Raw genomic sequence first — 9668 nt, 5'->3', positions numbered from 1 at the left:
CCTCATTCCATGTCCTCTTCTGACTCAAACTAGAATTTGTGGCTGCTCCTTGTTGATGTATGGTTGTAGTCTTTTAAAAACGATCTTCAGCACAATTTTAATTGTATGTGATATTAATGTTATTGTTTGACAATTTTCACATTCTATTGAATCACTTGTCTTTTGTAATGGACATAAACTTCCAGTTGCTTGACCAGTCAGTTGCCTCCCAAATTTCCTTATTTTATTTTAATAAATCATGTTATTGGGGGCTCTTGCAGCTCTTATAACAACCCACACATCAATTGTATCATACACATTTGTACATATGTTGCCATCATAATTTCCAAAACATTTTCTTTCTACTTGACCCCTGGTATCAGCTCCTTCCCCCTCCCCCAATTTTTTTTAATAAAAGATTATTTTATTGGGGACTCTTATAACTCTTGTTACAATCTATACATTGATTGCCTCAGGCATGATTGTGCACATGTTGCCTTTATTCATTTCTAGGCATTTACTTTCTATTGAGCCCTTGGTATCAGCTCCTCATTTTCCCCTAACCCTACCCCATACCCCCTTGATACAGTATAAATTATTATTATTTTAATTTATTACACTGACTGCTGTCTCCTTTTCCATGTGTTTTCCATTGTTCTTTCCCCTGGAGAGGGGTGTATAATTATGTGGCGATCATTGCAATCGGTTCCCCCTTTCTTCCTCCCTCCCACCCCTTTCTTTACCATTTTGGTATCACTATTCCCACTCCTGTTCCCAGATTCCATGTGTCATGAGGCCCTATCTCTTTTTTATACCTGTGTACATGCTCTGGTCTAGTCTGAATTGAGCAGCAGTACTGGGGTCATGATAGTAGGCCACAGGCAGCCCTTGAAACACACCGTTGCCAGTCACACAGAGAAAGAGCACAGGGCTCATTGGTCGCCCACAAATATGGCGCCCAACTCTACAAAATCATCACATAAACAACAGTGTACTACATCACTCCCAACAAGTAAGCAAGAAAGAGATATCACAACAGCAGAGCTAACAATTCTCATAGAAGAATCAGATGTGGATCTGTCAAAAAAGAAATTTTCAGAAAGATGCTTGGAGTAATACAGAAGATGAGGGAAGCTATGCAGAATAAGGATGTAATGTTAGAAGAGATGGAGTCTGCAATAGAAGGGATGAAGTCCATGCACCAGAGGGACATACAGGAGTTAATGGATGAAGTAGCAGAAGCTACACACAAGATGACAGATCTCACGAAAAGACTAGAGGAGAGCAAGAATAGTATCAGTGATCTTGAAGACAAGCAGGCAGACCTCAGCAAACAAGGAAGACAGTCAAACAAGATAATAAAAGAGGTGGAGGAAAACCTGAGATCAATGACAGATGCTGTGAAGAGGAACAACATCTGAATTATTGGCCTACTGGAATAAGACACAGTGAAGAAGTCAACAGCTAAACTAACAAGTGAATTTCTGGAAGAAAACTTTCCCACCTTAAGGAAGGAGATCAGTTACTCATACAGGAAGCAGAGAGGACACCAATTAGACTAAACCCCAGGAAGAACTCACCAAGACATATACTAGTTAAAACTATCCAACTTTAAGGAAAAGAGAAAATTCTAAGAGCAGCAAGAGAAAGGAAGACAGTCACATACAAGGGAGTTCAGGTAAGAATATACTCAAACTATCAGCAGAAACCATGAAAAGGAGGAAAGAATAGAGTAACATCTTCCAAAAGCTGAAAGAAAAAATCCACCTCCCCAGAAATCCTACCCTGCCAAACTATCTATTAGATTAGAAGGAGACATAAGGGTCTTCCAGGATAATGAACTACTCAAAGAATACACCAGAAGACGCCCAACCCTTCTGAGCAGCCTTGTCAACTCAATATGGCCGGAAGACCAACATTAGTGAAACAATAAGGAGAACACCATATAGCTCAACTCCAACCTGAAGCCAACAACCCAATAACAATCACCAAGATAAGATGGCCTCAGAGGGAAAAGAAGGCAATAAAGAAGCCCCCCACAAAGACATAGCATAACGATCTGAAGGGAGATAGGAAAACACCCAACACAAAAGGCACGAGATGACAGCAATGAATCCACAGAGTGTGGTGATCACTCTAAATGTCAACAGTCTCAATTCCCACACTAAAATAAAAAAGCTTGCAGACTGACTTGGAAAACATAGCCCATCAATCTGTTGCTTGCAAGAGACAAATCTTAAGTTTGCAGACAAAAATACACTAAAAATAAAAGACTGTCGGAAATTATACTACTTGGTCATGTTCAATTGTTTGTTTTAAATACTTTTGTATTCTATTGGCCAGTGTTTTGTTAAGAATTTTTGCATAGATGTTCATTAGGTATATTGGTCTGTCATTCTTGATTCTTGTGGGATCCTTGCTTGGTTTCGGTATCAGAGTTATACTAAATTTATAGAACGAGTTCAGGCGTTTGCTGTCTTTTTCTATGTTGCGGAAGAGTTTATGTAGGATTGGTGTCAATTCTTCCCTGACTGTTTGGTAGAATTCTGTGAAGCCTTCTGGTCCAGAGGATTTTTTGTTGGTAATCTCTTGATAACCTTATCTGTTTCTTCTATTGATATGGGTCTGTTGAGATTCTTGACGTCAATCTGGGATAGTGTAGGGAGGGATTATTTTTTCCCAAGAATATTTTCATGTCTTCCAAGTTGTTGAATTCTTTGTAGTACAGCTCCAGCACCCAGGGCTGCATCGGAGTAGGTCCATGTGGCTTCTCCTCAGGGATATCTTGGAGGAATGATATGTTATATGGTATATGTATTATATCCCAACTAATAAAATGAAAATATAATTTGTGATTATATCAGGTTTACATGTTACATTTGTGCATTTTTTAAAAGCTAAGAAATGACCAAAATAAGTAAATAAATATTAGCTAATAGTGTAATAAAAAGCTCTCAAGTTTTTAAGTATAGAAAATTATTGAGAAGTTCAATGCAATTCATTCCTAAGCACTCATTTACCACTCCTAACCACACATTACCTGAAACAAAGTTTACAACTTTTTAAATTATAAATTATCCCGGTAAACAATCAAAATATAAGTGCTTAATGCGCATTCTTAACTTTTGCTGTCTAAAGGAACATATTTCTTTATAAGTTAATCTTCTAAACTCTTCTACTTTTGTCAGTTTGCTATACTCATCAACACCAACAATCCATCTCTCCAGTTCTCAGAAGTGTCCATCTGCTAGTGTATTTTATTAATCTCTCTGTCCCTTCACCCATACCAATTATCAGAGCCTCTGAAGACTGTCCCGTGGGATTCTAATTATTCAGAATGAACTAGATGGCAGTGAGTTTTTGGTTGGTCTAAAGCAGTGGTTCTCAACCTGTGGGTGGAGACCCCTTTCACAGGGGTCACCTGATTCCTAATAGTAGCAAAATTACAGTTATGAAGTAGCAACAAAAATAATTTTAAGGTTGGGGGGGGTCACCACAACACGAGGAACTGTATGAAAGGCTTGCAGCATTAGGAAGGCTGTGAACCACACTGGCTTAAAGACTTAAAGTGAGAGCCCCATAGGTGTAGTGGGTTATATGTTGGGCTGCTAACCAAAGGATCAGCAGTTCAAAATCACCAGCCATCTTTCCCCAGAAAGATGAAGTTTTCTACTCCTGTAAAGCTTTACAGCCTCAGAAACCCACAGGGACAGTTCTACCTTATCCTATAGAGTTGCGATGAGTCAGAAGCGACTCAATGGCAGTGAGTTTGTAATGAGAACATCTTAACATTAGGAGTGGAAAAACAACTGTGAACCTAATGTGATTGCTTGAGAGAAACTATAAAAAGCAATCATAAAACATTCTTATATTGTCATGTCAATATTCCTGCACTCTCGAAGGATTAATCCCAGCAATACTCAATATTGGTGATCATAGATAGGACATCTCTCAGTTCTGTATTGCTATGTATTTAACCACCCTGAAGTTTAGTGGCTTATATCAACATGATTTTCCAATTTAGGTAGGGCCTATTGGAGACAGCTGAACTCTTCTTCATATGACACTAATGGGGCGGATTGAATGGGTCTGGAAGATCCACTTCCAAGATAGCCTTCTTCAAATGGCTTCAAGTTGAAGCAATCCATTGAGAGTTCTGCCAGGACCTTTGTGTAAGGACTTCAGTTCTTCTTTTTGTGACTTTTTTATGTAGCTAGCTTGGGCTTCTCTCAGTATAATAGTCTAACCACAGTTGGGCTTTTTAAAAAACCATTTTATTGGGGGCTCGTACAACTCTTATCACAAACACTGCACCCAGCATTGTGTCAAGCAAATTTGTACATTTGTTGCCATCATCATTCTACTTGAACCCTTGGTATTAGCTCCTCATTTCCCCCCTCCCTCCCGGCTCCCCACTCCCTCATGAACCCTTGAAAATTTATAAATTATTATTATTTTGTCATGTTTTACACTGTCCGACATCTCCCTTCACTCACTTTTCTGTTGTCCGTCCCCCAGGGAGGAGATTATATGTAGATCCTTGTAATCAGTTCCCCATTTTTACCCCACCTTCCCTCTACCCTCTCTGTATTGCCACTTTCACCACTGGTCCTGAAGGGATCATCTGGATTCCCTGTGTTTCCAGTTCCTATCTGTACCTGGATTCCCTGTGTTTCCCTGGATTTCCCTGGATTCCCTGTGTTCCCAGTTCCTATCTGTACCAGTGAACATCCTCTGGTCTAACCGGATTTGTAAGGTAGAATTGGGATCATGATAATAGGGGGGGGGGGAGGATGAGGAAGCATTAAATAGCTAGAGGAAAGTTGTATATTTCATTGGTGCTATACTGCACCTTGACAGACTCATCTACTCCCTGCGACCTTTCTGTAAGGAGATGTCTAATTGTCTACAGATGGACTTTGGGTCTCCACTCCGTACTCCCCCTCACTCACAATGATAAGATTTTTTGTTCTTTGATGCCTGATCCTATCAATAATTTGTGATCATGCAGGCTGGTGTGCTTCTCCATGTGAACTTTGTTGCTTCTGAGCTAGATGGCCGCTTGTTTATCTTCAAGCCTTTCAGACCCCAGACACTATATCTTAGCTGGGCACCATCACTTTCTTCACTACATTTGCTTATGCACCCGTTTTGTCTTCAGCAATAGTGTCGGGAAGGTGAGCATCATGGAAAGCCAGTTTAATAGAGCAAAGTGTTCTTGCATTGAGGGAGTACGTGAGTGGAGGCCCAATGTGCATCTGATACCTTAATACTAAACCTATAAATATATGCATATAGACCTATTTCCCCATCATCATATATATATAAATATATTTACATATGTACACACCTGTATTTAGACCTCTATAAATGCCCTTTGCTTCCTAATTCTTTCCTCTATTTCCTTTTACTTTCCTCTTGTCCCACTATCATGTTCAGCCATCATTTGGGTTTCAGTAATTCCTCTCGGTTACATTGCCCTTGATCAAGCCCTACCAGGCCTCCTACACCCGTCTCATCATTGATTTTGGATCACTTGTCCCTGACTTTGTTAACACCCACTTCCTTTCCCCGCCTCCCACTTTCCCATGTCCCATTGTTTTCTTCTCTAGATTGTTTATCCCACAGATCTGATCTAGATAGATCTGCAGAGATAATAATACACACAAAAAACAAGACAGAGCAAAACAAAGCAACAAAAGAAAAGAAAACAACAACAAAAACCACTGACAAAAAAAAGAGAGAGAGAAAAGTCTGTAAATAGTTCAAGGTCGACGGCAGAAGCAGCTGAGTGTCTCCTGGTACCCGGATGTGAGGCGCGTTGGCTCCACCGGAACGGTCAGACTGGAATTAGGAAGATTCTTTTCCAAACCTGGGAAGCAACTTCAGCAGCAGTATCATCATTCAACTTAAAGAAAAAGGTGATATGAGGTCTCCTTTTCAGTAAGAATATCACAAAAAATGGCTTTATACAGTATTGCAAAAAATAATTTATTTTAGAAAGACTGTCCCCGACAAACCGACTCGGTGGGAACCATGGCGTTGACCAAGAAGCTCTTACAGATGGACCTGTACGCACTGCTAGGGATCGAAGAGAAGGCGGCAGACAAAGAGGTGAAGAAGGCATACAGGCAAAAGGCTCTCTCTTGCCACCCCGACAAAAACCCACACGCTGGAGCAAGAGATCGAATGCCTACGCGAAGAGGGTTCCCGGCAGCTGGAGGAACAGCGGAAGCTGATCCAAGAGCAGATACGGCAGGAACGGGAGCAGAGGCGGAGGGGAAAAGCAGAGCAAACCGAATGCACAGGAACCCCCAAACTAAAGCTGAAGTGGAAGTGCAAGGAGGATGAGGCCCGAGGTGGCTACTCCAAAGACGTTCTCCTGCGACTGTTCCAGAAGTGCCGTGAAGTGCTCCACCTGGTGCTCTCCAGGAAGAAGCCTGGTGCAGCGGTGGTGGAGTTTGCAGCGGTCAAAGCTGCGGAGCTGGCTGTCCAGAATGAGGTGGGACTGGTTGATAACCCCCTGAAAATTTCCTGGTTGGAAGGACGGCCCAAGGGCACAGGAGGCCGCAGCCATCCAGGACTGTCACAGGGCTCAGTGCTGTCCGAGCAGGACTTTGAGAGCTTGGTCATGATGCGCATGTGCCAAGCAGCTGAGCGGTAGCAGCTGATTGCCCAGATGCTGCAAGAGCATGAGGGGCCGCCCACGTAGCCCGAGTCGCCAGCCCTTCCCACAAAACAGTCCTTTCTTAAGCATCACCAATAAGCTTTTTTTTTTTTAATTAAAAAAAAAGAAAAAGAAGAAAAACTGGCCCCAGTGAGGTGGACATTAAAGATATCCTAATTGTCTGACTTCCAAAAAAAAAAAAAGTTCAAGGTCTGTTTGTTGACCTTTAGGAGTGTTTTTTGGTCGAATCTGATGAGGTGCCACACCCTGGCTCCAAAGTGATATTTTTGGTATTCTCTCAGGACTTCCTTGCTTTGCTCCCCTTGCTGTTCTGTTACATATGCTTAGTGTTTTTGCCTCGGTGTGATGGGTCAAATTGGGCACAATTCCTGCACTGTGTCTCCAGTGTTGTCCCCTGTAGCGCTATGGGTCCATGAGGGATGTCGTGTCTCATAGAGGGGCCGGCCCTATGGTCCTCTCTGTGTATTGGTTGCTCTGAGAAGGGATATCGTCCTCATGGGTTGGTGGGACAGGATGTGCTCCACTCTCTCTTCCTCCCCCATCACTTGCTTCTGTGTGCTCTGATCAGACATGTCTCTCTCCCTGAGCTGTGGCTTCAGTGCTGTTCTCCAATTCATAACCACAATAGGAATTTAGTTATTTAGTGTTACTACTTTTCCAAGATGTTTCCAATAAGAGCTAAGTAGTTATACCACAAAACTAGGATTATATTCAGTGGACATGTATCAGTAATTTTTACAATCTAACATTACAATTCCTGTCTCCCTATAAAAAAAAATTCCCGTACTTTTTGGTGACTTTTGAAATTTCAAGGCGCAGATTATCAAAAAACTGTAAAAAATATTTTAAATAGTTTCAATGAAATGATAAAATATTGAATTAAAGCTGCGAACTTTGTATACAGGGCTGAGGAGTTAAAACATCATACCCCAGTTTGTCTAAATTGACAGATAATTATTTTCAACTAGACAGGCTTTAGCTAGAACGGTATTTAAGGAGTATTTCCTCCTATCAAAAACCCTTTGGGGTTTAATTTCTCAATGCAAACATGTCTTTGTAAACACTGTGATAATATAAACTTGGAAACACACATAGAATCAGGACAAGCATGAAAAATAATACACAAGTCAACCTTATTTCTACGCATCTAACATTATCCCCCAATATAAAACTAAATTAATAGGAGTGGAATGACTTTATTGGCTGGCATTTTGCTACAAAATTACTTCTCTCTGCACACCAAAGAGGGGCTCCAGTTCTGCTAACCTTGGGGCGTCCTGATGATTCGATTCTGAGTTGTCACTTTGGTTTGTTTACTCACTGCCCACCATGCGCGCTTACTCTGCGCCATTTCCCCCTTAGCACCCGGACGTGGCAGTCTGCTTTTCTGGAGGTGCATTCTGTTAACGAGGCGGGCATATGCAGAGCAAACACAGTGATTGCAACCGTTATGAACCCTCAGAACTGTTCTTACCAAAGCATGTGGTTGGCAGTGACTGCAGTGTCATGGTTGCAGCATTGGATGCAGGCTTTGAAAAGATCAGATGAAGCCACACCATTATTGCTGAGATCAGACTGACTAAAAGAAATCAGTCATCCTAAAGAGTCAAGAAAAGAATGGATGGTTAACGGGAAGGGAAAGACTTTCCAACAGCAGGGATGTGCAGTGCAAAACCTATGAGGGTAGGCGTCAGCTTGGTCTATTGAAAGTTTAGAGAGAATGGCCGTACAGACAGGCAAGGCAGTCAGAATTAGCGCAACAGGTATGACCCAAATTATGCAGGCCTGAGATTCTAAGAGAAGGCATTTTGACATTGGATCCTGAAGGGGAGTGCCCGGTCCTGCAGCAACTCTGGACTGCCGTCCACTATGGAACCAGCACGCTCTACCATGTGATTTGTATGCAGCCAGAGATACCCCGAGCTTGAACTCTCTCTCTCTCTCTCTCTCTCTCTCTCTCTCTCACACACACACACACCACCGCTGAGTTAAGCCAAAGGTTTATTTAAACATAAGGTCACTACCAAAGAGATGAATCAATTTCTCCTCTGTAAGTGAGAAAGATGCTTAAGTCTAGATAAAATACACCCTGCCTTGAGAGCCGCGAGTGAAATAGGTGAGAGAGGAGGAGGATGTTGTCCAGCGGAATGTGTCTTATTTTTAAAGGGCACTTTCAGAGGGGCGGGGCGGGGTGGGGGTAGTGGAGAGTCGCAGTTCAACAGAAGTCTATTTCTCATTAGTTACTAAGTTTGTCCTCAGGTCTTCTACATATTTCTTTCTAATTTATCTTAGGCTACAAATTTGTGTCAGGATGTCTGCGTCTTATCTCAGGCTATACGTCTGGTTTGGAGGTATCAAACTTTTCCCAGGCTATATGTCTGAGTAAGATGTCTCAGGAAGTCCACCCGGCTTGACCTTAACATTGAGGCACTTACCAGGCTTGTTACCTCCAGGCCCATTGTTTGTTTTCCTAGTCTTCAGGATACTCACCCCATTAACAGACAGAATATTCTTTAGCAAACAGAGTATTCATTCTCTTGGCAATCCTATCCCTGTCAGTTATGATGTTTTGTTCTCAGTTTTACAGAAATCTATTTCAGAGTTTGCAGGAAGGAAGGAGTGTAATCTAATTTTTATTTTAAAAATTTGTTTTCTGGTTGTTGTGCAATCCCCTAATGTCATGAGGGCTGTCAAGGGCCCTGACACTACAGGGTTATAGATACCATGCAGTGTTCTCTCACTAGAACAAACATACCAGCTTGCTAAGAAAGTAAGAGATTTCCTGCTCAATGTTCTTCCTTCTGAAGGGGTCACTGGATATATGAGTGCTACAACAAAGCGTGGTGAAGAAAGCAGATGGTGCTTGGCTACAAGCTACCATCAAAGTGAGGAATCAATCAAGTCCACCTGGAAAAAGTACACCAGCCTGTGTGATCCCAAGATGATAAATAAGAAAGCCCAAATCCAAAGGAGGTAAGGTATTAGAGCTTAAATTATGGAC

At 41.8% G+C, this 9668-nt stretch overlaps 1 pseudogene; it reads left to right on the top strand.

The window, feature by feature from the left end:
• Positions 1-1103: 1103 nt before the first annotated feature.
• Positions 1104-6643, top strand: LOC142449185 (dnaJ homolog subfamily C member 17 pseudogene; annotated as a pseudogene).
• The last annotated feature ends 3025 nt before the right edge of the window (positions 6644-9668 follow it).

Source organism: Tenrec ecaudatus, chromosome 5, assembly GCF_050624435.1.
Source record: "Tenrec ecaudatus isolate mTenEca1 chromosome 5, mTenEca1.hap1, whole genome shotgun sequence".
NCBI lineage: Eukaryota > Metazoa > Chordata > Mammalia > Afrosoricida > Tenrecidae > Tenrec > Tenrec ecaudatus.
The sequence above is the reverse complement of the archived record's forward strand: the minus strand, read 5'-3'. Positions and strand labels throughout refer to the sequence as shown.